The following is a 27,744-nucleotide window of genomic DNA, read 5'->3' on the forward strand; positions in this document are numbered from 1 at the left end:
TGACTTCCTGTAATGAATAAATGTCATGGGCTTTGCCTTGCTCACTATTGTGAGGGCACAACAGACCACCTACCTGGCTGCCTCTGAGTAGTGCACGCCATGACCTACTTTCTGTTGCTACTGGGTTCACCCCACAGAGCACGTATCCTGGATAAGGGGAATCAATTCATGCCTGACAGTTGCTAAACTCTCAATGAGAAAGGGACGAATGTTACTTGTTGGAAGTAGGCGATGAGTCACATCCTCCCTAAGTTGTGACTTGTCATTTGATTTTCTTTTGTTTTTTTGACAAAAATAATACTCTATATTAATCAGTTCCATAAAGCTCAAGTCCAGGACATGTAGGACTTCTACACATTAGCATTCATGCCTGCCATGTGATTGCTACATTGGTTTTCATCTCCTGTTTAGATTCTTTGCTGGCTTGCATGCTGGACAGTGACTTTAGGGCCATGGATGCCTATAACTAGTATCTGCATTGGTTAGGCCACCAAGGTGATCCTGGGTATTCTTTATGGAACATTATTAAGACTGGCTTTCACCGGTGGAGTAATCTTGAAGGCTAACAGAGGGATCCCCTAGACAATTCATAATGGCTGGCCGTATTCAGCACATGACTATAGGTCCCGCTTTTGACCTCTTCCCCAGAGGATCTGATATAGCATTCAGTCTGATTCCCTATAATCAGTACACTGGCTGTACTGTATTGCTTCCAGGTAGTCCCCAGATTACATGACCATTGCATGAGGTTCTAGCGCATGCTGTGGGATTCAACCATCATTGGTCCTAGATCTACTTGTAAGATAATTCACAATTTCTGCCTCCATTCAGTGCATGCTCTTAGATAAGACTTCTGTTGCCCTTATATGCACAGAACATGGGGGCATATTATCAAGGGCATAATCTCCGCTTTAGCTGGACCTTTTCCCACTAAAGCGGCGATAATTTTATCGCCCTATTAGAAAGCTGGTAGGCAATAGTGACCGGTTTGGGGCCCGCTTTGCATGTCAGCGATATAAATCGCTAATGACACGCAAAGTGGGAGTACCCAACCTGTTAGCGATGGAAACCAGTCGCTAACAACGCTATCGCCTATTATCAACGCAGGCGAAGCGATAAAAAATATATCGCCTAAACCTAACGCCTGCTCAGACCACTTCTTAACCTGTATATCCAATGGGAGGTGGATATTCAGGTTAAGGCCCTATTGGCGATGATGCCTGAATATCGCTGGATTTCCAGCAATATTCACGCATTGAGCCACTATCGCTGGATATTTTATCGCATTTGAGATAAACGTTGCTAATAGCACGTTATCTCTGTGATAAAATCCGGCGATGCGCAGCAATAAAAAAAGTATTGCTAAGGTCATTTAGCGAAAATTTTCGCTATTTGTTGCTAATATGCCCCATAGACTTTACCCTGATTGCCTTCAACAATACATCAATGTAACCTTCATACGCTTTGTTCTTAACTCGCCATTACATGCCTAAGCACACAGACCCATTATAAAATTGTCCAACTTTGGCCAATCATGCACAACTCATGAAACCTTTCCTTATAGTCGATGCTGCAACTCGGCACTCTTGGAACTCTCTCCCCCATAAAGTAACTTGGTACCGTCCGCTAATGAGCTTTATTACTTCTTGAAGCACCACAGAAATGCAATCACAGAGTGTTACAATATCAGTTTACTTAGAGGGCTGATACAACACACCCTGAACAGTTGAACAAAACATATTTTAAGCCTTCCCTTTAGTTACTCTGCCATATTGCCTGTGTACCCCTCCTACAGTGGCTTTTTCTGCTAATTGTGCCTCATATACATGTGCCTTATGTCTGCCCTGATCCCGTTTCATATATTCCCTGCTCATCTGTCCTCCGGGTAGTAATGCAATCAGACAAAACTAACACCGTCTTTGCACGTTAGGGAAATGTGCAGCAAGGCAAAAGAGATTTATTATTTTGTTTTATTTAGAGAAAGTGGTGACACACTGCAGTGTGACATATAAGCAGTGTTTAGATTCTGCAGGAATGCTTTCTTCAGGAAAAGGACCTTAAAACTAGTGCCGCTGGCTCCCTAAAAAAAACAAATTTTTCATGGGAGTAATTACAATATCAGTACCGGGACATTTTGCAAGCCACTATCCTTCTTGTTGTGAGCTGACATGTGGGGCCATGTATAGAACGGGACCTGGTGATTCAGTGCCTGCAGCATCCCCTGTCTACAGGTCCAGTGTCTGGAAGCTTCCAAGAAATCTGTTAACAAGCAAATAGTAACCTTAGGGTCGAAATATGGCCTAGTCTGAACAAATATTACAAGGAGTCATGCCCCAGTACATGCTGTTTGTGACATGGACTGAAACCTGACACACACAACCAGACGCAACTAAGAGTCTCCAGATCGACAAACAAAGTGAGGTTGCACATCTTCATGGGTTGTCACACCACACTCATTCATTGAAGACTCACCCTGCCTCCCCTGGTAACCAGTGGCGGTCGGCAGGGATCGGGCGGGGAGTGGGAGGTGGTGAGGCGGTTAAAAATAAGAAAAAACGTACCTGATTACCGGGTCTCTTCTTTGCCGTCCCTACGTCATCTTTCCAGCCGAAACAGGGAAGTAGGAAGCACGCCGCTCACAGGCTCCTCTAAGACAATCACAATGCTGCAATTCAGCATTGTGATTGGTCTGAGCGCCGTCGATCTGTGCTTGGCCAGGGAATGGGGGCTTGGGTATGTTCTCCATGCAGGCTGTAATGCAGCCTGCAAGAAGAACATGCAAGATGTGCATGAATGTTTGAGCAGCCTGAGAGGGCCTGCCAAACATTCATGTGCACGTTGGGAGTCCAAACCACTCCCCCCCTGCTCAGTAAGCAGAGCAGCCCTGCCGGCCCACAAAGCTGCTGCAGCAGGGAAAGTTAAAGTGATAATAAAAATGAGTTATTATCATTTTATTTCACTGATGCAAGCCGTGGAGCATCCCACTACTAATAACCTTGCTGGATCATTACTGTAGCAGAGGAAGGTTTTGTGGGTGATGCTAAGGCCTATCAATATCACCCAGGAATGAGCAGCTCTCAGAAGCACCTCTGATGCAAGGGTCACAGCCTGAGTCACTCCTGGGCATGTAGATTCAGATTTTAAATTACAGCTCTGAAAATGCAACTTTCAGAAAGTGGGCATTTTCAGAGTTGTAATTTAAAATACAATTTCACCATAAATTAGGATTTTAAATTTGGATTCCAGAGACACCAAACATGAACCAGTTATGTCTTTCCATTTGTAAATTATACTTAAAAATGTAATAATGAAATTCCAATTTTATCCTATGGGAGATATAAGTCTTGCAGTAGTACATCTAAAACTTAAGTACATGTCCTACGTTTTAAATACATTGCACCATGCCCTCTGGGCTCTCTAGGGCCTGCCCTAGGGGTGACGTTTATGTATTAAAAAGTAAGACTCGGGCCTAGAACGAGGTTTAACTATCCAGTTCGACACAGCAGTTTAAAACTGCAATGGCAGGCCTGAGACATGTATAAAAGGTAACGTAAGTAGGTGGCACAATCAGTGCTACAGGCTCTCTAGTATCATTTAATTTATTGGCGCTAGGCACATGTAGAGCACTTTACTAGACACTTACAAGTAAATTAAATATGCCAATTCGGTATAGTCAATGTTACCATGCTTTAGGGAAAGAGCACAACCGTAAGATAGCTCCTGCAGAGTAATAGAACGTTTCTTTTGAATGATTCCTTATGGAGGGTTGTTTTGCATCTATGGCCTAATTACCCAAGACTGTTAGAATATAGGGTGCCTTGTTTTGACAGTGTCCGAGCAGGCCACAAAGTGAGAGGTAAGAAATAATCTTATTGTATAAGTGCTAAAAACAGAAACGGTGGCCCTGGCAGACCGGAGCTTCCAGTGGTGTTGGAACAATTTTCAGAGTGGAGCTGCTGCCATTATGGTTACTTCACTGAAGTCATAAGGATTGTGACTAATCCTAAATTAACACAAAGAAAAACAAATGAGCCACGCCGATTTAGCATGAGAGTGGTAAGGGTATGGTAAGTACCCGGTAATGCATTTCGGAGCACACAGCTGCAAATATATACCTAAAGCATGGTGGGTAACACACTGTTATTTACAGACAGCTCATTTTTCATTGAAATGGCCACAAAATGTGCACTGACATGCAGCTTTACTGATGAAACTATAACACACACACACAATAATGTCACAAATTCGAGTTTCAGCAAATACTTATAATTTGCACCAAGTAAAGTATCTTAATTTGTTTGATCCTATTAAAATCCTTGCATCCATCACACTTCTGAATTTCAAGAAAAATGTGCTTCATTTCTAACTGCTGATATTTTTTAAAAGTTTACTGGAAATTAAATGTTGTATGTGTTAGGCAAAAAACTGATGCCCTTCATCATTCCCTTTCATACTTTCTGTACCCCAGCAAAATTATCAGATAGTTCACTTTACAAAATCAGCTAAATTTGCAGTGAGAAAAAGACAAGTATACACAAATCTCCTTGTTAGAAGGATAAGGTGCAATTTTTCAGAGGACACGACCTGACATTTGAGCATTGACTTTAGGACTCTCAGCAAACGTGACAAGATAAAACAAAAATGTAAAGGCATCTTTATGGGTCATTCACTTGCAATACTCTAGCATGGTTATTTCGAGCGTGCTGCAGCACTCCCCCACAACTGTACTTCTGGCACCTATGCATGCTTTTCCCTGCAGGAAAAGGCTGTAACATTGTCTGTATTATTTGAGCAGGTGTTTGTCCGAGCTCAGTACCGGCACTTAATTTTCAACACTGGCACTCATGACAGTCAAGCACACAGTGTCTATACTTCTCTATTTTTGAGATTAGAACCTTAGCAGAGCGTTTTTCAGTTAAATATACATTAAAAATGAATAACACCAGTGTGACAATGCTATTCTGACAGCTTTAGAATAGTGGAAATTGTTACTCTTGTAAGAGTGTTCTTATTTGTAGCTGTACTGGTACTGATATCTGACAGTGCAGGCAGGGTCTTTGGGTGGTGCAAGTTGCAGTGGCTTCCTGAAAAATACCTTGAGCTCCAGCATTTACTTTTTAGGCCGAGCTTACAGCACGCATGGGCTGCTCGCTTTGCGAGGCATGCAGAAGTCAGTATTAAGTGGAAGCTCAGTGGAAGCTCTACTCACTCTCTGCCCATCTTTTTCATTGGATTTGTTCCTAAATGCTGCCTTCCGATCGGCTATAGGCTTGTTAGTTCCTCCTTATGACGGGCATGTCCTCATTTGTATCCTTCAATGGCGATTGGCGACTTTACTTTGAGTGTTGCACAGTATGTTTTATTTATACTGGGAGCACTACTTTCTTCTTGTGGCTCCCCCTCCTTCAGTCCGTGCCTTCTCACCCTCCCACACTCCCGTTTAAAATGCAATAGATCTCCCGTAAATGTGAGTCCTATTGCATTGCAAATGCTTGTTTTTCTTTCAATTCACTTGCCAGCACCCAGCTTTGTCTTCGCAGTGCTATAGATAAGGGACATTACTGGATTCAGTTAATATAGCATCATGCAAAGGTTTGCTAGCCGCAAACACAAACGCACTAATCCAGCATTTCTCATACTGGTTCACTTCAGATCTTACAGCACAGTTTCTTTGCCATAACTTTTCAAAAAATCCAAACCTCAAACACACACTCTCCTCCATTTCTTTCAGTGTCTTCTGCGTGGTCTGTGCGCCGAAGCTGTTGTGTATGTCGGCGATCTTGCTGTGGAAGAATGCAGGGCCTGTGTTACTAAAAGTGTGCTGTGCGCGTGCAACTTGGGTCTGGCTGTGGCACATCCGATCCCAGGACCCAGCCACGGACGCTAAACTGAGAAAGATGGTTCGTCACCGGCCATAATAATTTAAATTATTACTAGCCCCTGCCTGGCTAGCCTTGCTGCCAGTGCCTTCTCTGCTGCCTACCTGGCCTGCTCGTGCCTACCTCTGAAGAGTGAAGCTGCAGCATGCAGGCCAGGGCCATGGCTGCCCAGCCCCAGTCCTCAGGTCAGGAGGTGAGACTGCGTCCGAGGCTCCAAGCCTAAGCAGGAGTGGTCCGTGGGTGGTGGAGCCTCAGTGGGTGGCAGGTGGGGATTCGGATGTGATAATTTGGAATGAGAAAGGCCATCAAGGTGGAGCCCGGCCGGGAATAAAAGGAAAATACAGTGTATGCTCACCAGGGAGTAACACAGGCCCCCGTGTTGCGTTGGGGGGGGGGGGAGGGGGGTTGCGGCAACCCCTCTCTCAGTGAGTCAACAGCAAGCCTCTTCATTAATTAAATAGTGTGTGAACTCCGGGCCCCGGCCAGGCCTCTGCCTCAGAGAGGCTCTTCATTATAAATGAGATAACATACATCTCCTCACTGTTTTCATTTTCTTTCCTCATTAGGTCTTCCTATTATACCCCATCCTGCTTACTGGCGCTCATCACCATCTTCGTTCTTTCTCCCCACCACCTGCATTGCTCACTTGTGTCATTGTTGTTACCTTCTTCTCACCCTTTCCTCCTTTTCATCTCCTAGGCTCTTCATCATTTCAGTCCTTTCACAGCCCCTCTTCAAGATCCCTCATCAGGTTCTTCTTTTCTCACCCAAGTTCTCATTCTTTCTCTCCCCACATTGGAGGGGTCACTCATTTGGATTCATATTTAAATGTTACATACATGCGCAAAAACGTCAGCACACTCAAAATTTGGCAGCTATGGATATATTATGGGGTATTAAGCCTTGGTCTAAGATATACATGGTTGCTTTTCTAAAAATTCAAACTTTCTTGTAATAGCCCAGGACGCACGCAGATCGAAGAGGGTAATCACTCCAAATGCCTACAATGGAGGAATGGAGCCAGTCAATGGAAACAAGGATACCTTTTGTGACACCCCTCTACCGGTTTAATGGTCATTAGTCAAAGAAAGACCAGTGTAACTACGAAGGGTATCAGACAATTATGGGCATAGATCGAGGACTTTATGTATGCAAAATAAGAATTTTGAAACATGACTGATATGATCTCACCCCAGATCAACCTGTTCTCTGGCCCTTTCCTTGTACTCCAAAAGGATCGGACCATTGTCCTCCCTGAGTGAGAGTATCGAAAGAATTAAACTAATAGAGGTAAGGAGAAATACGTAAATAAGATCTCATGAAAATTACATAGAAATGAATGCTAGATTAGTATTCAGGTAAAGCTACAAATTTACAGTAAACATTGATTAGAACTGATATATGTGCCCACATCTAGTATAACACAAAATAGAAAAAATACATTTTGCAAAATGTTTTTAAACCACAAAACATCTGGATACATTTTCAGTCTTGCTTTTCCAGCGGAAAGGGAGTCCTGTTAATCTGAAACCAAACTAGAATGTAGGTCCCCATGCACTCATTCTGCTCAGCATTGCCTGTCATTTCCAAATTTGCATTCCATTTCATTTTCCTGATCTGTGCAGCCAGTCTTGACACTTGTCACGCACAGCAGCATTCAGATGGCTGCCATGGGGCATCATATTCCCTTGCACATAGGTTCCACATATCCCTTATTGACACGCTCTACTGAGCGACAATTTTACTTGCGATTATGAGGCTGACTGGCTTAAGGTAACCAGCATGGGCAAAGTACTAGTTCTGTCTTGAATTTTTAATTATAGCCCAGACCTAATGGCTTTGCCAATGTTTGTTTTTTTCTCAGTGGAGGAACGTTTTTGCTGTTTTCCTTCTGGCCCCCTTTTCTCTTCTGTTAGCACTGCAAAAATACTGGCTATTTGTTCATGTTTTGAGATTATGACTTGGACATAAATTGATGCTTGGATAAGAATGCCTGTAAAATTCCCACCATTGTTTTTTTACATAGCAAATCTGTCTGTGAATATTTGTATTATTAAGTAATTAGTTTACACAACTTTAACCCCTTGGGCGCGGCCGCGATTCTGCACCTGTGCGGCGGTTTTGAAGAGTGGGCGGGTTCATGACGGACCCCAGCCGTCATCAGCACACGAGCACTGTGACGCATGACGGACGGGGGCCGTCATCAGCTCGCAAGGGCTTAAAATATTTTTGAAGTGCTTTGAACTTGTATTTGCTATTTTGTAAGCTAGAAATTATGGCAAACCTAACCACACAACACAGTATGGTTTACTCCCATCCAAGATGAACAACAGCAGAGGAGCGCCCAATGCCTCTGACGTTCCCCTCCCCACCAAGACCTTCTCAGAATCTCACAAGCATGAGCACTCGCTCTCCTGCCCCCGCTCCCAGGACCAGCACTTTCACTTTCCATATTATTATTTGGATTGATACTATTTATCGGACATGGGGTTTTACATCCTTTCGCCTTGCACCAGAGAATCTGGCAAAACAAGCAGACAGAACCAGCAGCAACCCCCGTCTACACTGCACCTGCTGCACCCCCTGCTTGAGTGGCTCCCCTCCAAGAATTGTGACAATGCCTAGGCCCAGCACAAGCCAGAGGAGCAACTGCAGGGCAGGAAGGCCCCACACTCGAAATAGGTGAAACTGTGTCATCAGAGGAAAGCTTTGTGAGCCTGTTCATGTTTTAGAGCGGAAAGCATGGATGCCAATGCCCAAAAATGACAGAGACAGTGAAAGTGACATCAGATGCCCTTTGACCTTGTGGTATCACAGTGTTACACTATGGCTGACCCTCAAAAGCCTCTATTTGCTGCTGGTGAGGGCTGATAGGCTGTATGTGGCAACAGTACCCTGCGGCCAGCTTTTTTGGTGTTTGCCTCATCACTCTCCCCATTGACTACGTCACAGTAAGTGTTACTGTCAAGAGGTGAAAGGCATCCAATGTGCAGCACAGGGCACCGATCTCAATGCGCACAAGAACGCACAGAGAGCGCTAAGCGCAGAATGTACAGGATGCAATATTTATCTAATGCACAACACCGACTTCTCATTATGTAATGCACCACTGCATACCTTTGTAAACTGGTTACAGAGGCTTATTTGTTTCTGGTTGCAGGCAGTACCCCCTGTGCCTATTCCTTACATTTACTGCTGTAGTGTGAGAAGGCAAAAGCAAAATACAGCCATGTGTTTAAAGACACTGAAAGACCTTGTCTTGACACTAAATAGGGTTATAAATAAAAATATATGTATTCATTTGTAATGTGACTTTTCTGCCTTTGTTCCCTTTAATTATCAGTCATGGATCATTACGGCAGCACTAAAACACAATTAAAAGTGTTTTCTATTTCTATTAGCTGTTCAAAGTATGCACAGATAAGTGCTGAAAATACGGCTTTAGGTAACTGCTTATCTTTGTCCTGTATGGGGCATCAACATGAGCTAGCAACCCTAATCATAAGACTGGAAGTTTTATTGCAGGATCAGCACATTATTTCATACACCCTCGATCCCTTTTAATGTGAGAATAACATTTGATATTAGTATGCTGCTGCCTGCTGTACTTGTTACTGTTCTGCTAGTCACTTTGAAATATTTGAGCCTTCAAAAAGGGAATTGTTAGTTTAAACTGGTTTGTTTATTTTGTGGTGTTGTAGTTGTTGTTTACCAGTTGCTTTGAAATATATGTGCCTTTATGCACACACCAAACGGGGAGTTGTTTGACTAACCTGGCTTCATATTTGCATACTGCTGGACTTGTTTTTACCATGCACTTTGAAAGTATTTTCACCTTGATACAAGAAGAACATCGATTGTTTTACAAAACATGTTTGATTTTTGTATATTGTTGGACTGGTGATTGCTTTATTATGCACTTTGAAAGTATTTGCACTTTTTCTGTTGCTTTACCAACTACAGTTTGTAAAGATTGTCATTAGGTACTTGCTGATATGGTTTGTTTTTATTCTACATGCAGTGTTATTTATGGTGTTGCTTGCACTTGTCTGTAATACGTGTGCCTTAACCCCTTCAGCGCGGAGCGAATTTTCGCGCTGTGCTGAAGGTTCTAATGAGCCTATCGGCTCATGACGGAACGGTTCCGTCATGAGCACAGCTCAATCGACGCTCATGACGGAACCGTTCCGTCATGAGCATGGAAGGGGTTAAATCTTGTATTTAGCATTGTTTATCCAACAGAAATGATAAATTAAAACAAACATCTGCATCAATGTTCTGAAGCATTCCAACAGTTTTCCTCCTCAGCCTTCTTTGCCTGCCTGTTTTGATGGTAGAAATTTAAATTGCTTCCTCAGTTCACGTTATTATCATGCACAACCCTTGACAGTCGCTATTGTGTGGCATGCAGATTATTCAACTGTCTATTTCTCTTGACTTTCGCAGGATGTGGAGTTATATCTTGCATACTTCTCATGAATATTGTAAGTCGAGTTTTTATGGAATTGCATGTTCGGGTTTGTCTTTCAAAGTTTCAAGCTATTGTCCATTAATGTCAATTCTATTTCAGACCCTTCATAGTTATTCTTCAGCCAGAGGCAGTTCCTGAGATAATAGGATCGCTCCTTGGCATTGTTCTGATTGCTGCCTCAGTTAAATAATCTGCTTTTGACAGTATTGTTACAATGGCATAGCTTGTATGTTAAGAGTATTTCCCATTTTCTCATTAGAACTTAGAGAATGACAATAGAAAGGCATTCCATTTAAATGTTGGAGGTCTCAAATCAAATCAAAATATGCTAGATTTCTGGGTGGTAGGGCAAAGAGGGAGGTGGTGGGCCGGGCCGCTGGGGGAGGGGGGGGGGGCTCCATGTACTTTGCACGGGCCCCCCTCAGGTTTTGTTTACGCCACTGCTGCCAGTGTCTTAAATTCCCAAATTCAATGGCAGTGTGGTACATTCAAGTAGAAATAAATAAATCAATGAATTTATTATGCTTTTTTTTGGCATGTACTACGGCATTACCAAAACCCTGCTGGTAAAATGCTACTCCGATTTTAAAATTCTGCACCCTTCAGCGAGATACGAAAGTGCTGAGTGTGTAATCAGTGAAGCGACAAAGGCGCGCGCAGAAGCTCTCAGATGTTTTGAAGGGTCGCCTCGGCTGCAGGAGGGCTCTTTGATAAGACATGCATTTAATCAGTGCTATTTTATGAATCTCTTCTGCCAGCACTGACAGAAAGCCCGTTACGTCAACAGTCGGAGTCATCCAATGAGGCAATTAGACAGACATGCCCTAAAGGGGCTAGTTTTACCGCAAAGTGCATCTTCTAAATAAATAATTTCAAAAGCATGCGCTTAACCTAACCAATGTGGCTTGGCGAGTGGCCTGTGTAACACTCTTCCCCAGATGGAAAGAGCAGACCAGACCCTTACAATGTAATCACTTGTATTCTCTGCTTTCCTTTTCTGTGCCTTTTCTTGCAGATGGTAGACCGTATCACACAACATTTTTGGCTAGAGCTGTTAAGGTCCCGCCTGCCCTAAACATATTTTACCATGGCACCGTACCAGGGCCGGACTGGCCATAGCGGGCACCGGGCGTTTCCCCGGCGGGCCGCTAGGGTGGGGGCCGATTTTGGACCCCTGGGGGGCCGTTTTTTTGTTACCGGGGTTGGCAATATCGGCCCCCAGTAACAAAATCGGCCGAAACCGGCCCTCGCACACTGCTTTGCTGCACTCCCACTCACCCCAGGGGGGCTGGCTGACAGTGTGCCAGGGCCGGTTTCTATTCCCAGTCCGGCCCTGCACCGTACTATGGAAACAGGGCTCTGGAGGTGGTAACGTTCGATAAGAACGTTTGTGCACGTTTGCATTTTTTTGTTTTGGCAATATGGTCTGCTGATATTAGTGCGGTTGTCTTTTTTCCTGCATTATTGAAATTTGATTTTGTGTTCTACAGTTTGTGTTGTATTCTGCTTTGACTGTTGTCTTATAATGCACACCATGTTATGCTTTAATTATGGTGTCATGTTGCTATGTGTATACTCTTGTGTTATATTTAGTTGTTTACTTTAGATATGCCAACAAACACTGGCACCACTTACCACTTTCTAGGGTGGTAAAACAATGTTGCACCAGCTCTTCAGACACCTGAGGCCCCAGTCAGTCCAGAACTGTGGCCACCAGTCCTCACTTCATGTGATACAGCCCATAGTTCTAGCATGTGGCTCATATGGTACACAGACAGCAAACATTTTAATACAATCTGACATTTTAAGGAAAAAAAAGTAGGAGAAGGTATTTCTAAAGCTCACATTAATGAAACATTTTTGTTATAAACTGCTAAAAAATCATTAGATTGAGGTGCTGGTAATGCCTAACGAAGAACTCTATTAACATCCTCTAGACCTAGGAGAGCATTGTAAAAATACTAACAGAAAATAAATAAATATTATTTTAAAATAGTAAACAATGTTTTTGATGAGATATTGAGATCGATGTATTATACATGTCTGTGGTTTGTTACAGCTTGATGAGCCTTCTGTTTTTTCCTTAAGTTTAGGTGTTAATACCCAATATGTTTCTGTTTTGTGTAAACTGGAAAGAAGGCTGGGGTCCCGCTCAAACTGAGCAGACAAGTTCCCCTGGTGGAAATAGTAGATAATCAATTACAACGACTCTGACTGGATATAGATGCTGTCAAGTGACTGTTTATCCTGCTACACTTTCTACCGCTGGTACACTGAATCTAGAGTTTCCTGTTGTGTTCATAAATATTTTTCACCAAAGTGGCTCATCCATCAATGCTGGACGCTGCTTTGAGGAAAAGACATGTGGCTGCTGGTCAGCTGTGCCATGCTGGAATGGTGTACCTATCATTACATTTAATATTTAGAAGACACAAGTCCAAAGTGGGAATTCACCTTAGAAAATAACGTAACAAATGCCTCCCCTATGCTTGGAGTTTCCCCCCAGCATTTTGGAAACATTGCAAGACTTTTTCTGTCTGGAAGTGTTATGCTTGACAGGGTGAACCAAAAACAGACCAGTCACCAGTGGGAACTGAGGGGGCTACCCTGGGTTTGGAATTCTATCCAATGTTATTATATCAGTGTGGAATTTGCAAAAATAGTTTCCCCAATGGCAGTGTTTGAAATGGTCATTGTTCGTGTGGCATTCCCCCATGGAGCCTGTGGAGCCATAAGCCTAGATGGACCCATGGAATGGGGCCTCTGAGCTAAAAGAGCGAAAAGGGGAGGTCACCTACATGGTGGACTTCAAGACCTAAGGGTCCGATATATGAACCACCTCATGCCCCATTTTGAGAGGTTTGAAGTCACTATGCTATTAGTGACAGATGATGGTGAGCAGGAGGCGGGTTAACCCCTCCCAGAGCTCCTGTCTTTCAAGGAGCAAGATGAAGGATTTATCCTCTCACCTAACCTGACCACACAGCAACAGAGGGACTGGCAACACATGTTGGGGCAGTTTGCTTCTTTATTCACACTTACCCAGGACTCACTGAATGGCGCACCCATGACGTAGATGTGGGGAAGAGTATTGCCTGTCAAGAATAAAATATATCGGCCGACTGATAATGTGAGGGCCAGCATTAAGGATGAGGATATTGTCCTTCTAGGCATTTTATCCTGACCTGTCTTCTCTGGAGGAGGAGATTCTCCATTCCTGGATGTGTTGAGAGCCCTTCACATCTACCTGGACTGTACCAGTGAATTTTGGCAGGTGGATTCATTGTTTGTCACATATGGTCTCTCTGGGAAGGGTCTCAAGCCTTCTTTGTTCACTCTGACTCGATGGGTTAAGTGCCCTGTTGTCTTGTCTTACAACATTGCTCACTGTCCTCTTCCCTCTTCTGTCCAGGGGTGGTCAACTCAGGGTGTTTCATCGCCCTGGGAAATGTTTAAGGTTGCGTCACTTAATGACATTTGTAATGCTACTACATGGTCCTCTCCTCACACCTTTGAACCTCACTACTATCTTCAGTTGGGGATGGCTGTGTCCATAGAGTTTGGCGCTAATGTTTTATTGGCTGCACATGATCTGTGATTTGTACAATTTTTTGTATTTAATATCAAGTATGTTGCATCATCCTCGGTTTCTGTGTGAATCAATCACCATGCAATGTGGTATGGGCCCATGTGTAAGGAATGGGAAGGAAAGATGGATGAGGAAATACTGCCCAGTTACTCACTAATAATCTTCATTACTCCGAATCCTTGTCTTCCCGTTCCATTCCCGAGCCCATCCCTCCCAGGTTTCTGTTGATGGTGATTTTTTGTTTTTTTTCCCCATGACTTTCTTAGGTATTCCATGGCTGTCCTAGTGACATGCTTCCCCCTTTATGCATGCTGGGTAGACAGCGCCCTATTTGGAGAAGTATTATGACCTCAGCTAGGTAATAGTTTCTGTGGAACAGGCCAGCTGCTCGTGTGTAAGGAATAGAACAGGAAGACCAGTACTCAGAGTAAAGAATTACCGGTAAGCAATCGGGCATCTTAGTAAATGTGGTGTATTTCTGCTTTCACGCAATTCAGCTCAGCAAATTCTGTGCTGTGTTGATTGCATGAAAATTTAGTAAAACTGGGCCATTATTTACAATCGCTTTATACAACTAAGTCAAATGGTGGTGTACAAAAAGCAATTATCATTTTAAACTCATCTGATCCTGTTACAGTCATGATGAGTGAAATATTATGATTATAATTGCTGATTGTGGCAGTGGATAATCATTTCACCAACCAGGTAGATTTTCTGTTATATGAGTAGTATAAGAGCGTGAAAGGGAGAATGTTGGAGGCTGGTGACCATGACAAATATGATGTAACAGTCTGAAGCGTTTCAGTTTATTGGTATTTGAATATCTTTTGCACTGCCATTCTGGCTGCAGAAATACTTGTGGTAGCTCCCCAAATAATTTGAAATAGATATGTGTTCAGACTGACAGTTGGAAGAGAATACCAATATCATTGTTGTGTAGGGAAATGGTTCGATGGGCAAAGGTCTGCGTGAGATTCTCAAGACTTTTCTGTGCGTGAGTGGAATATACAAGAACAAAAACTGATCTGCACATCTGGTTGACATTTCCATCTGTAGATCAGAATTACTCCTATGGAAAATATGCTAGGTTTATGGATTTGCAGCTGGATTACACCTTTGAGCACGGGACAGGATGGTAACACACTGACAAACTGTAAATTTGTGGGTGTTTATAATGTTTTTGAAGTCCCTTTCTGCCCTGGAAAGTTGCTGTTGAGAAGAATGGGTGTTAAACCTTTTTTATGGAGGTAGATGGGAAGTGGTCTCCCCTGTGAAGAGTCCAATGAATTGTGCATAGTGCACAATGACTGATGCCTTGAAATCAACAATCTGCATTGCTCTTCATGGTATACTCATAATATCCCTGTGAAGCAGTGAAAAAGCATGAATACATAGGCGCAAGCTGAAAATGCATAGATTATTCTTTTACATATAATGGCTCTTAGGTGGATGGTCCACCAAGAGGACAATCCTCCTTTCAAAGTTGACTGCTGTAGTTTTTCAGGAGTAACTCCCTGTTTGTTTGTGTGAATCGTCTAAAAGTGAGGGATGTACTCCAAATTTACAGGAGTAGATTCACCAATTATTTCACAATGTTTTGGGAATTTTATGTAATGGTTTCACCTTAAACTTTTATACAGATTAAGGTGGATGGAAAGAATCAATGTTTGGCAAGAACATAATCAATCTTCTAGTTACTGGTCAATTAGTATCAGACAAGTCCTTATGGAAGCACTCACACACATACTCACTCAGCACCCTAATGTGGTTCAACTGATACCCAGAAGGTCAATTCGATAGACCCTGCAGACCCCGTGGCCCCAAGCTTCCCTCCACCCTCCAACTCACCCGACTATCCTACAACTCTGGACTGGAGATTCCCCGTCTTTCTCCCCCTGAGCACCAGGCAGCACACGGCTGAAGTCTTAGTCAGGGTCCCCAGAAGCAAGTGGGGGTAGGCGACAAATTCAATTGAGAGGCAGGCAGCAAAAGAAGTTCACCCACAGGATGCGGAACAAACACAGGCTGAGGGCAATAGACAGTCATACTAAAGGGGTCCCCAAGGCCTTTCAGCTCCACCCCAGTTCTGCAAAGCAGTCTGGTGACCCTCTTTTGATCTTCCTCAGGAGGCCCACTCAGTCACTCTCACCACGCAGGCCCTAGCCGGGCAACACTACTCGGCAACATAGTGTCATCGGGGCTGCCCGAATGAGGAGAGGGCAGTCGGGCACAGTAGATGTATCAAGGATGAAGCAAGGGGGGGCTCTCAGAAGGAGGAGGCACCACATCAGGTACACGTTGATCAGAGTTGCACCCAGGCAATCCAGTCACACACACAATAAAGGGTTACACAATCTGGAAATGAGGCACAACATCTGGTGCACATCAATTTTGGCCGCATCGGACAGTTCTGGTCATTCATTCATTCAAAGAGTTGCAAATTCATTACCTCTCTGGAAATTAGGCACAATGTCCTGTGCACGTTGATATTTGTCGCAGCAACCAGATCTGGTCTCACACACAGGTGCAAGTTCAGCAATGCCTCACGAGGTAGAATGAGGCATTATTGTGGTGCAGACCCCCACCTCTAAGGGTCACAACCTGTGAATCAGATACCACACCCAATGAGCATGCAGTAAGCATGTAACACAAGAAAGATTCAGCAGATCGATGAAGCGGGCCACACTGGGTCTCACAACTGGTGCATGCAGATCTTAATCTTTATTAGGGCACAATCCGGCTCCGGAGGCCAAGTGTCAAAACCTCCTACTACATTTTCTGCAGCCAGGTCCGTAAATGGCACAAGCCGGTCATTCCAATTAAATGCCCATTGTTTCATAGCTGTCGCAGAGGAATGCCCAGATGTACTCCTCCAACCTCCAGTGTGGACTGGAGTCAAGCAGAAAGGCACAAAAAGAGTTTTAGAGCATAGAAATGTCCACTTGTAGTGTAAAAAGAACAATTGATGGACACAATGCTGAACAATGTCAAATATTCACCTAGTACGGAGATATGGGCCTCGATCCATCATATTTTTGCTCCCATGCCATTCTAGTTTAACTCCAGCCATATGCAAATCAATCTTGTCCCAGCTCCCCATGAGAACTGTCCCGCCTGAAATGCCAGGCCAGATTCTCCCTGGACCATAAACAAGCATCCTGGGACCGGTTTTGGGGTTTCACCCTTACCGGTGGATCCCCACCGAAACAAGAACTGTCACCCAGGCCCTCCTCAGCAGCAGGCTGGACTACGGAAACGCCCTCTACGCAGGAGCCTTGGCCAAACTCCTGAAATGACTCCAACGCCTTCAATAAGCCTCTGCACGCCTGATCCTCGACATCCCTCGCCGCAGCCAGATCACACCCCACCTGAGAGACCTGCACTGGCTCCCCATCAACAAGAGGATCACCTTCAAGCTCCTCACCCACGCACACAAGGCACTCCACAACGCCGGACCAGCATACCTCAACACATGACTCTGCTTCTACACCCCCAACCGGCAGCTCCGCTCCGCCGACCTTGCCCTCGTCACAGTCCCCCGCATCTGAAGAGCGACCTCCAGTGGCAGATCGTTCTCCCACCTCGCCGCCAAGACCTGGAACACCCTCTCCATCCCCCTACGGCAGACCCAGGACCTGCTAACCTTCAGAAGACTCCTCAAGACCTGGCTATTCAAGCGGTAGCAGCTCCCCTCCCCCCAGCACCTTAAGACCTTCACTGGTGAGTAGTGCGCTCTACAAGTGTATTGATTGATTGATTGATTGATTAGCCAGGCTAGCTTGACTCCAGTGGTATGGAGAGCATGGAACCCACACCTGGGCATACCCGTCTCACTCGGGGTGACAAATGCAAAAAGAACAATTGATGGACAGAATGTTGAACAATGTCAAATATTCACCCCAGTACAGAGATCTGAGCCTAAATCCATGGTTTGGAATTAATAGTTTTAACCCAGATCTCTTGACTAAGGGTAAATGTTTGATTCATTTAAGCATTCCGTCCATCATTTGTTGACGCAGCCCTTCCTTTTAGTAGTATTTCTGCATGAATCACAACCAAGCCACCTTGACCACTGGCAAAGGGGTTGTCTCTGCAAATCCGATGATAGGAAACATTTTGAGGCTGCTCCACTGCAATCCACTATAGGAGACTGAAGTAATATCCACAATTTCCCCATGCTAGCTTATGCGAAGAGCAAACCTCATAGGTAGCAAAAACACACATGGTTATTCTTCATTACTGGGGCACAGGACACACCTGTGTACTTGGCCAGTCTTTCACCTACCACTCTCTTCACCCCTCAGGATGTACCCTCGAGGTACTCAGGTGGAAGAGAAAGGTCCCGTAAGGATGGCTAGTGACTTAACTGGCCAGTCTGAGTAAACGCACAATTGCTCGCAACAGGCTGCAATAGCCGGCTGGACATGTATTTAAGAACACAATCAGTGAAAAGCATTCACCTGCCTGCAATGGCAGGCCAGACACGAAGTAAGGAGCACCATCAGTGTACAGCGCGACCTGCAATGGCAGGCTGGGCACTCATTTAGAAGCACCATTGGTGCGAGTGCGCACATCAGCCTGAAATGGCAGGCCAGAGACATCTTTACAAGCACCATCAGTGTGAGTGCTCACACCAGCCTGCAATGGCAGGCCCGCCATGTATTTAGGAGCACCATCTGATTGAGTGGACACACCAGCCTCCAATGGCATTCCGGCCACGGTTAGCACACCCTTGGCGCTGAGCGCACGCCAGCCTGTATTGGCAGGCTGGACACACATTCAAGGACACCATTTATACGCGCACACCAGCCTGCAAAGGCAGGCTGTACCCAGGTCTTCAAACATAATAGTCGCAAGTGTGCACTCACCGTCCGGCCATGGCAGACCTAACCGTCGTTTAGAGATCCCCATCCTAACTTTCACAGTACACTTACAGTAAGGCCCAAGGCCTTAACAAGAGAATCAGCCACACCCAGGAAAAACCCAAAGGGAGAGCCGACCCCCCCCAGGTAGGGAAGACCCACATGGGGGTTCATTCTGAATGGGTTCAGGGGCCAGGACCGCTGCACCCAAGCCTACAGGTAGGCTTATCTATTCTGCCCTTTCACTGTACGCTATCCATCCTCCTATACCTGAAGCATGTAGCTCATCACTTAATTTAGCCTTAGGAAAGAGAAAGTGCTCACACTCCTCCTTCCAAATAGCGTGCCCCCAGGTTAAGCCTCCTCTTGAATCTAAGGTGCACCTGATAGATAATATCAGGTTTTCAAACAGTCACAATTGCATTAATAAGGAACCTAATCTCTCTTGTTTTAAGTATTTTAGTCTAAACTGCCAGTTTTTTGGTCAAGCACCAATTGGATTACAGCCCAGATGCCTTGTTTCTTACAGATCTTGGCTGAATGATACCTCTGTACCGGATATTATCTTTGCCCTTCCTCTTGATTACCAAATTCTGCACATAGATCATTTGGATAGAAAGGGTGGAGGCACTGCAGTCAGCTTTAGAAATAGATATATATGTAAAATTTACGAACTCACTTTTCGGGTTCCAAGGCACTTCTTTTCTGGCTCTCTTTGTCTGCGAAGTTTACTTTGTCTGGAGCACTTATTTATCACCCACCGGGCACTTTTAGCGATTGGTGCGCTAATATTATTGAAGGTCTTTCTCCTGCAATCCTTAAATATGAAAATTTCATCATCTTGGGAGATTTAAATATTCATTTAGATGATAAAACCTGTAGTATCACCACTATTTTTAATGACTAAGTTAGGGGCTTAGGCATCTAGTTGATTAATAATTCCCTCACTCACAAGGCCGGACATTTGTTGGATCCAGTTCTTATTCATTTGAGGACTCTTTATTCCGACTCTCCTTTATCTATGATTTGGTCTGACCATTTTGCGGTCCCTTTTTGGTCTTAATAGGCATTCATCCAAAGATATATAAGAACCATCCAGTCTCCTCTAGCAGGAACTGGTCTAAACTGGATGTTCCCTTGTGCAATGCTGCTTACGAAGCTAATCCCCCCTGTTGTGTAATTCAGTGGGGTTAGATTCTCCCACAATAGATTTTTGGCTCAGGTCCTCATTAGACAGTGTAATTCCTACCTCAGATAAAAAGCACCACCGAATTCTTCCCCCAGCTCCATGGTACAACAACTACTTGTACGAAAAGAATAAGCAATGAAAACATCTTGAGAGGATGTGGAGCAAAACCTAAAGTAATGAAAATATGGAAATGTATAAAGCCCCTCCAAATTCTTATCAGAAATCTTGTCATGAGGCTAGGGCCTTATTCTATATGGGCAAAATTGCTGCTCCTCAAAACTGCCCCCAAACTCTTTTTTATGTCCTTAAAACCCCTTCGGACCCCACTAGTATGACACCCGTCACTCCTCTCTCATAACCTCAATATGACAAAATGGTGCACTTTAAAAAAAAAAGTTGGAAGATATTCAGGCGGCTTTCCCCTACTGCTGGTGAGGGTTGCAATCTAACAGTCCCCTCTAAAATTGTAAGCAGGCTGGACAGGTTTCAGCTTTTAAAAGTGCCTACCTTCAAGACTATTCTTGCATCCATAAATCAGGTTCCCCATTGGACCCTTGCTTCACAACAACTCTTGATAAGCTTTTATATTTTGTTTTAGAGCAGCTCATCTTTTTTTCAATCTGTCTTTAATGGAGGGCATTGTTCCTGAATCCTGGAAGATGGCTTTGGTCATGCCTTTACTGAAAAAAAACAATTTGGATCCTCTTATTTGGTCTAACTATAGACCTATACTTTTGTTACCCATTTTTGCTAAATTGCTGGAGAAACATGTGAACCAACAACTCACAGTGTATACAGAACTTAATGGTTTACTCCACCCTTTGCAATCTGGGCTTTGTGCAAGCTACAGCACCGAATCAGCTCTTCTTGGTGTCACTGACTTCTTGAGACACCAACTGGATAAAGGTGGAACTGCTGCACTGATCCTGTTGGATCTCAGTGCAGCATTTGATATGGTAAATGGCAGCACGCTCCTACAAAGAATAAAAGATATGGGACTACAAGATGCAGCCCTAGCTTGGCTGTGATCTTTCTTGGATGACCGTATCTTCCAGGTCCAATACTAATCAACACAGGTCTAATTCTTGTCCAGTAGTCTTGGGTTGACCTCAGGGATCCACGTTGAGCTCACTGCTTTTTAATCTATATGTTCTACCATTGGCCGAAGTAGTGGAGAATTGTGGACTTACACTTTTTTCATATGCAGATGATAAGAAAGATTGTCGCATATCTGTCAGCTGAAGACAATCACAACGTGAAGTCCCTTAACTCTTGCCTTACCTTGGTTTCATCATGGGTGTGCACTAACTCCATGAAACATAATTGTGATAAGACCAAGGTTCTGCTGGTGGACAATGCACCTACCCCCTGGGGTTCCCACCTGTGGTGGATGACCATGGGCAGTACCCTAGCCCAGGACCAGTTACGAAGAACCAATATAATGTCATCACCGTTGCTTACTTGCATTGAGCCTCTGTTCATAGCAAATTGTGCCCAGAAGTGGCTGGTGGACAACTTCAAAATTGCTACTATAACTCTCCCCAGCAAAATTATGCTATGCTTGTGATACAGCAATTTAGAGTAGAAATAATTTCCACAGCAGTCTGTGGTGACAGTTTCTGCATGTCACCTTAGATTGGCGAGATTCACAAGGGAGACTGGTCTTCCCGGTAGATACTTAGGGGCACATTTACAAATCTTTCAGGCAAAGCAGGGCAGCAGGCAAAGTTGTTGTGCTGTGTTGAGTGAAGCGGAAAGAGCAAAAATGCTCCATATTTGGAAATATATCTGTTCTCTCCTTGCACAGGGGCACTGTGTGCTGCCTAACCTTAATGCAGGCACTTTTGCACCATAGTGCAAGGAAGCCAGCATTACAGGCAGGATTATATTGAGAAAGAGTATCTAAAACTAAAGCAACGTTACCAAAGTTCGCCACCACGGGCTAGGAGCCTGAAGTAGTATTACCAGCAGCAAAGTTTCAATCCGATGTGAAGAGTTTAGCACTAGGAGCCAGGGGATTGTCCGGAGAGGAGTGTCGGGAGGACCGGGCAGGACTGCGGCAGAACTCGCCCACACGTTGTTCGCAGAAGGCTAGCACGTCTGGGGCATTTTCGAAGAAACAAGGCTTACCATCCACCAACACCCTGAGTCGTGCAGGGTAGAGCATTGCATATTTTAGGTCCAAGGCACGGAGGCGTTGTTTGGCTTAGGTGAACTTGAGCCGGGCCTCCTGGACAACCAGAGTATGGTCGGGATAAAAGGAAAGGATCGATCCCTGATAGGTTACTGGGGCGGTCTCTCTGGCGAGGCAGAGGATGATATCCCGGTCCCTGTAATTCAGGAGGGGCGCCACAATGGGTCATGGGGGCATCCTGGCTGTGGGCCTGGGCCCAGAGACTGATGAGCTCTCTCCACAACGAAAATGGCGGAGAAGTGTTCATCGCCAAAAAGCTCTTTTAGGAGCCCCTCCAGAAACGTTTCCGGAGGCCCATGTTAGGGGTCTCAGCAATTCCCGCGATGCGAACGTTGTTGCGCCGGGACCAGGCATCCAAATCCTCATTCTTGATGGCAACAGATCTTTGGTGCGGTCTTCCTGGGCAGAGAGGCGCTGCTCGGCTTCTCCAAGTCGGGTGTGATGGCCGTCGATTCGCTCCCTCATTCTGTCCAGCCTGAAAGTCAGGGTATCCTTTCGGTCATCCAGACCGGGGAACCCCGCACGGAGCTTCACCAAAATAGCCGACATCCCCATCTATGTCGACTGATAGTCTTTTGCGCTTAAAGAGTTCCCACGGTCCAGCGAGTGGGAAGTAGTGCCCGAATCTGCTGGTTTGTCGAAGGCCAGTCTGCGTTGCTTAGGGTCCTCACGCCCCCTCACCTCCTCTGATCGGGGCCCCTGTGGTGGATATGGCTGCACGCTCGCCAACGTGTAGCACCCAGTGCACCAGTGTATGGCAAAGTGCAGTATTGAAGGAGTATGAGGTCACAAGCCTCAAACCGTAGAGCCGGCCATGATCGCAATGCCTCCAATCTAGAGTCCCAACCTGGCAAATAGCAGGCCAGAGCAGTGATGAGGCCACTTGGGTAGCCCAGTCCTCCAAGTCCCTGCCACCACTCACCAGGTGTGCTCCAGTATGAGGCTACGCTCCCCGCTGGACCCCCACGGGGATGAAGAGGTCTGGGCTGGGGCACCCCCATGCAGCTAAGGTCCCGGGCTCAATTTACAGCACCGCCGCTCAGATAACCAGCACTGGGGAGGTGACTCCGCCCCCACCGCCGGCGGGTGCCTGAAGATGGTGATGCACGCTGTGCTCCCTCCCACTCCAGTGGCAGTAGTCAGCTTCGTAGATTTAAGAGGCACCCAGAGTCATTAAAGGGCTGAGGGTGAAATCTACATAATAATAATAATAATACTGCATTTTATAGAGCGCAAACAGCTACCTCGCTTGGAGGTGTCCCGGCGCTAGAGGAACATAGTTGACCTAGAGGCAGAAAAAAAGGAAGCTAGTGGGATTGGGTTGGCTACATGCTATTAGACGCCGCTCGCGGGAATCGGCGGCCGCAGCTTCAACGCCGCACGTCCGTGTCTGACGGCGGCTCGGCCACGCCCCCATGATGCCCCAAGTCTTAACACTTTATTTTGTTTGAGATTCATGTGCTTGTATGTAGTGATTTCAAACCAAATCCTAAGCAGACAACAGGTTTCTTGTTTTTCCTTTATATTGAAAGTGTATTTGTATGTATATTTTTTATTTAATATTTAGTTATTTTAGAGAGAAGTTTGAAAAATAAAAATTATTTTTATAGAGAAGGCGGTTGATTGTTCCATTATGTACTTCCTATCTCAGTAGGTGCAAAACCGGAAGTTGGCAGCTTTGAGTATGGACAACATCTATCTCAGCAATACATTCATATTTTTTCTGCCCACAAGTAAGAGTTTTAGCGGTATAAAGACAAAATATCGAGTCAGTAACAGACTGACGCCATTATCGAGTTGTTGATATCGTGAATCAGAAATATCGACAGCAAGAATATCGTGAACAACAATATTGATTTTAAGTTAAGTAATTTCGATTTTTAAAATATAGAAGTCAGTAATATAATTTGCAAAAATAATAGTAGTTTAAAATAACGATTTTTAGAGTTACATGTTTTTAATATATGTGTGACATCTTTAGTAGTTATTAATTTTATTTTAATTAAATTGAGCATTTTTTAGTTCCGTAGTGGGTTGTGGGTTTATAGAGTAATAGGGTGGGAAGTAATTTAAGTATAATAAATTATTGATTAGTTGGTATTTAATATTAATAAATTATTTGATAGTTATGGTAACTGTGCGATTTATTTTAGGTATGGGTTGAGGGGTAGGGTAAAGGGTGAGAAGTAATTTATTTTTAATTAATTAATAATCAGTTGATAATTGATAATGCTGTTAATTGTTCGATTATATTTTTTAGGGTGTGGGTTTGGGGTTTGTAGGGGTAAAAGTTGGGAGGCAATTTATTTGTAATGAATTAATAATTAGTTGATAATATTAATTAATTTATTGACAATAAAATAGGGAAATTGTGTAAAATATTTTAGATGTAGGATGTGGGGTTTATAGGGGTAAAAGGTGGAAAGATATTTATTTTTAATTGATAATTAGTTGATAATTCATATCAATTAATTAATTGATAATTAATTTTGGTAATTGTTTTATTACTTTTTTTGTGGGGTTTTGATTTAAATAGGTGTAAAGGGTGGGGGTCAATTAAGTTTACTTACTTTATAATTCGTTTTTCAATACTATTAGTATTTATTTGAAAATGAAGTTTAATTGTGTAATTATTTTTTTCAAGTTTAATTTTAGATGCAGGTTGTGGGGATTATAGGGGTAAAGTGTGAGCAGTTAATTAATTGTTATGAATTTTAATTTGTTTTTTTAATTAATAATATTTCTTTAATTGAAAATTAATTATGTTAATTGTGCAAATACATTTATTTTTAGATTTTAAATATAGATTGTGAATTTTGTGGTGTTATAGGGTGGGAAGTAAATAAACTAAATGTATGTAATAATTAATGTTTTTGTTAACAAATATTTATTTGTATGAAAATATTTTTTTATTTTAATTAATAAAATATTTGCAGGTATTTATGATATGTATTCAACATTATAATATTTTTTTATATTAAGTGTATTTTTATTTTTATTTTCAAAATATTTATATTTTTTATTTACTTTGTCTTTAAAATATTTTTATTTTGTTGATGATATTTTGTTTGTTTTTATTTTTTAACTGACTGGAGTGGGGATAGTACATTTTTTTCCTCTCTGCAATCCAACACTTTCCCAATTGTTTTACTGACTGGAGTGGGAATAGTACATGTTATCCCTCTGCTATCCAACACTTTCCCTACTGTTACACTCATTTGAGTGGGAAAAGAAATGTTTACCCCTCCGCAATCCAACCCTTTCCCTACTGTTGTACTGACTGGAGTGGGAATGGTAAATGTTATCCCTCTGCTATCCAACACTTTCCCTAGTGTTACACTCATTTGAGTGGGAAAAGAAATGTTTACCCCTCCACATTCAAACACCTTCCCTACTGTTGTACTGACTGGAGTAGGAATATTACATTTTACCCCTGCGCAATCCAACTCTTTGCCTATTGTTGCACTGACTAATGCGGTAATAGTACATTTTATCCCTCCGCAATTCAACACGTTCTCTACTGGTACACTCAGTGGAGTGGGAATAGTACATTTTTCCCCTATGCTCTTTAACTGTTTCTCTGGTGTTGGAATCCATCACTTTTACTTCTGTTGCATTTATTGGTGGGAGATTTGTAAATTTAATTTTAATCCAGTCTTAATATTTATGTGTAGCATAAGTGGGAGTAGTACATTTTTTATGAATTTACTTTAATAATTTGTGTAGTTTTGTTTAAATTGAATTGGGAATAATATATAAAATAAATGTTATAATTTATTTGAAATTATATTGTAAATATTATTATTTGTAATTTGAAAAAATGTTTTACTCAATGTAAAGGTTTTTAAATAGTTTAATGTTCTAATTTAACTAGAATGTATTTTTTATAGATTTTATGTTATTGTTACATACAGATAGATAGATCTATATATACACATCTATCTCAAGGCCCACAAGGACCCCCAGGCCCAAAAAAATTAAAATGAAATAATTTTGGCCACATTCGTGCTGGGTGCGTGAATCTGGCTGAAATTATTTTAAAAAATGATGCGAAGTCTCCCGCACTTAGTTTGTTAAAAAGCCCCCGGGTGGGCCAGGTCATGAGGGCAATTCTAAATTATGGTGTGGGGGGCTAAGCATGAGCGGAAAATCCGTTCCGCTCGCGGATTTCGCGGAATTTCGGTAAATTCGCAATCCGCGAGATTCATGAATTTCCCGCAAAATCCGCGAACGGAACGGATTGGCTCAAAAGTTCAAGCTGACTTTTGTAACTCTTTTAGAATGGCGCCGGCAAGCTGCCAGAGCCATTCTAAAATAGTTACAAAAGTCAGCTTCAACAGGAAGCTCTAATAGATAAAGTAAGCAGGTGCTGCTCAAATTCAGTTACACAATCATTAATCACCCCAAACTTGGGGTGATTAATGACTGTGTAACTTAATTTGACCTTCAACTGGAGCACCTGCTTTACTTTATCTATTAGTGCTTCCTGTTGAAGCTATTTCTAGCTATTTTAGAATGGCGCTGGCAGCTTGCCGGCGCCATTCTAAGTGGGGCTGAGGGCAGAAGGGCACAAAAGTGGGACAGAGGGCAGAAGGGGACAAAAAATGAGTGGGGCAGAGGGCAGAAGGGCACAGAAGCAAGTGGTACAGAGGGCAGATGGGCATAAAAAACGAGGGTGGCAGTGATTAAGCAGGCAAAAAACCCCCCCCCGTGAAATTGCAAAGCGCTTTGCGAACACCCGTGAACACGCAAAGCGCCTCGCGAACACCCGCGAACATGCAAAAATAAAACAATCCGCAAATTCACGCGAATTTGTGAATTTTGCGGATTGCCAATTCGCAAATCCGCAAATTCGCGAATTGCCAATTCGCAAAATTCGCCCATGCTTAGGGGCCCATGTGGGCCCCCACAGCCCTGGGGACTGCCACTTCCCTGGGGCTTTGTAATTTATGCACGGGGGCATGACGCCCCCCTCAGCCACGGGGACCACCACCTCCCCGGGGTTTTAATTAAATAAGGGCAGGGGGGCCTCGAGTGTGCCCCAAGCCCTATGGACTGCCACCTCCCAGGGGCTATAACAAATAATTAGTGTGAGGGTGCTTGAGCCCCCCCACACTGCCCCACTGACACCACCTCCCCGGGACATCGAATATGTAAATACGGGGGTCCGCAATGGACCCCCTGCCCTGGGGACCACAACCTCCCTGGGGCTATTTACATGTTGGACGGGGACACACAGGCCCCCTCGTGGAGCTCTTTATGGCCCTGGGGACCTCGGGAGGGGGCTGAGTGGCCCCTTTCCCGTTTTTGGGAATAAATAAAAAAGTGTCAGGCCCTGGGGGATGGGGTCCCCACGGCCCCAAAAAAACATATATAATAAAAGAGACCGACAACTTGCCAAAGGCCCCACCCCCTTCCGCATGACTCTGCAAACGTGCTCCCTGGCACGTTCTAAGTTGGGGAATTAAGTCCCCTTGAGTACTGAGGGTCCCTGGGGGGCTACTAGCCCACCAGTTACCTCCAGTAAGCACAACACAGCTGGATTGCACCTGGACGCACC

The sequence above is a fragment of the Lissotriton vulgaris genome, chromosome 3_1, assembly GCF_964263255.1.
Source record: "Lissotriton vulgaris chromosome 3_1, aLisVul1.2, whole genome shotgun sequence".
NCBI classification, from domain to species: Eukaryota; Metazoa; Chordata; class Amphibia; order Caudata; family Salamandridae; genus Lissotriton; species Lissotriton vulgaris.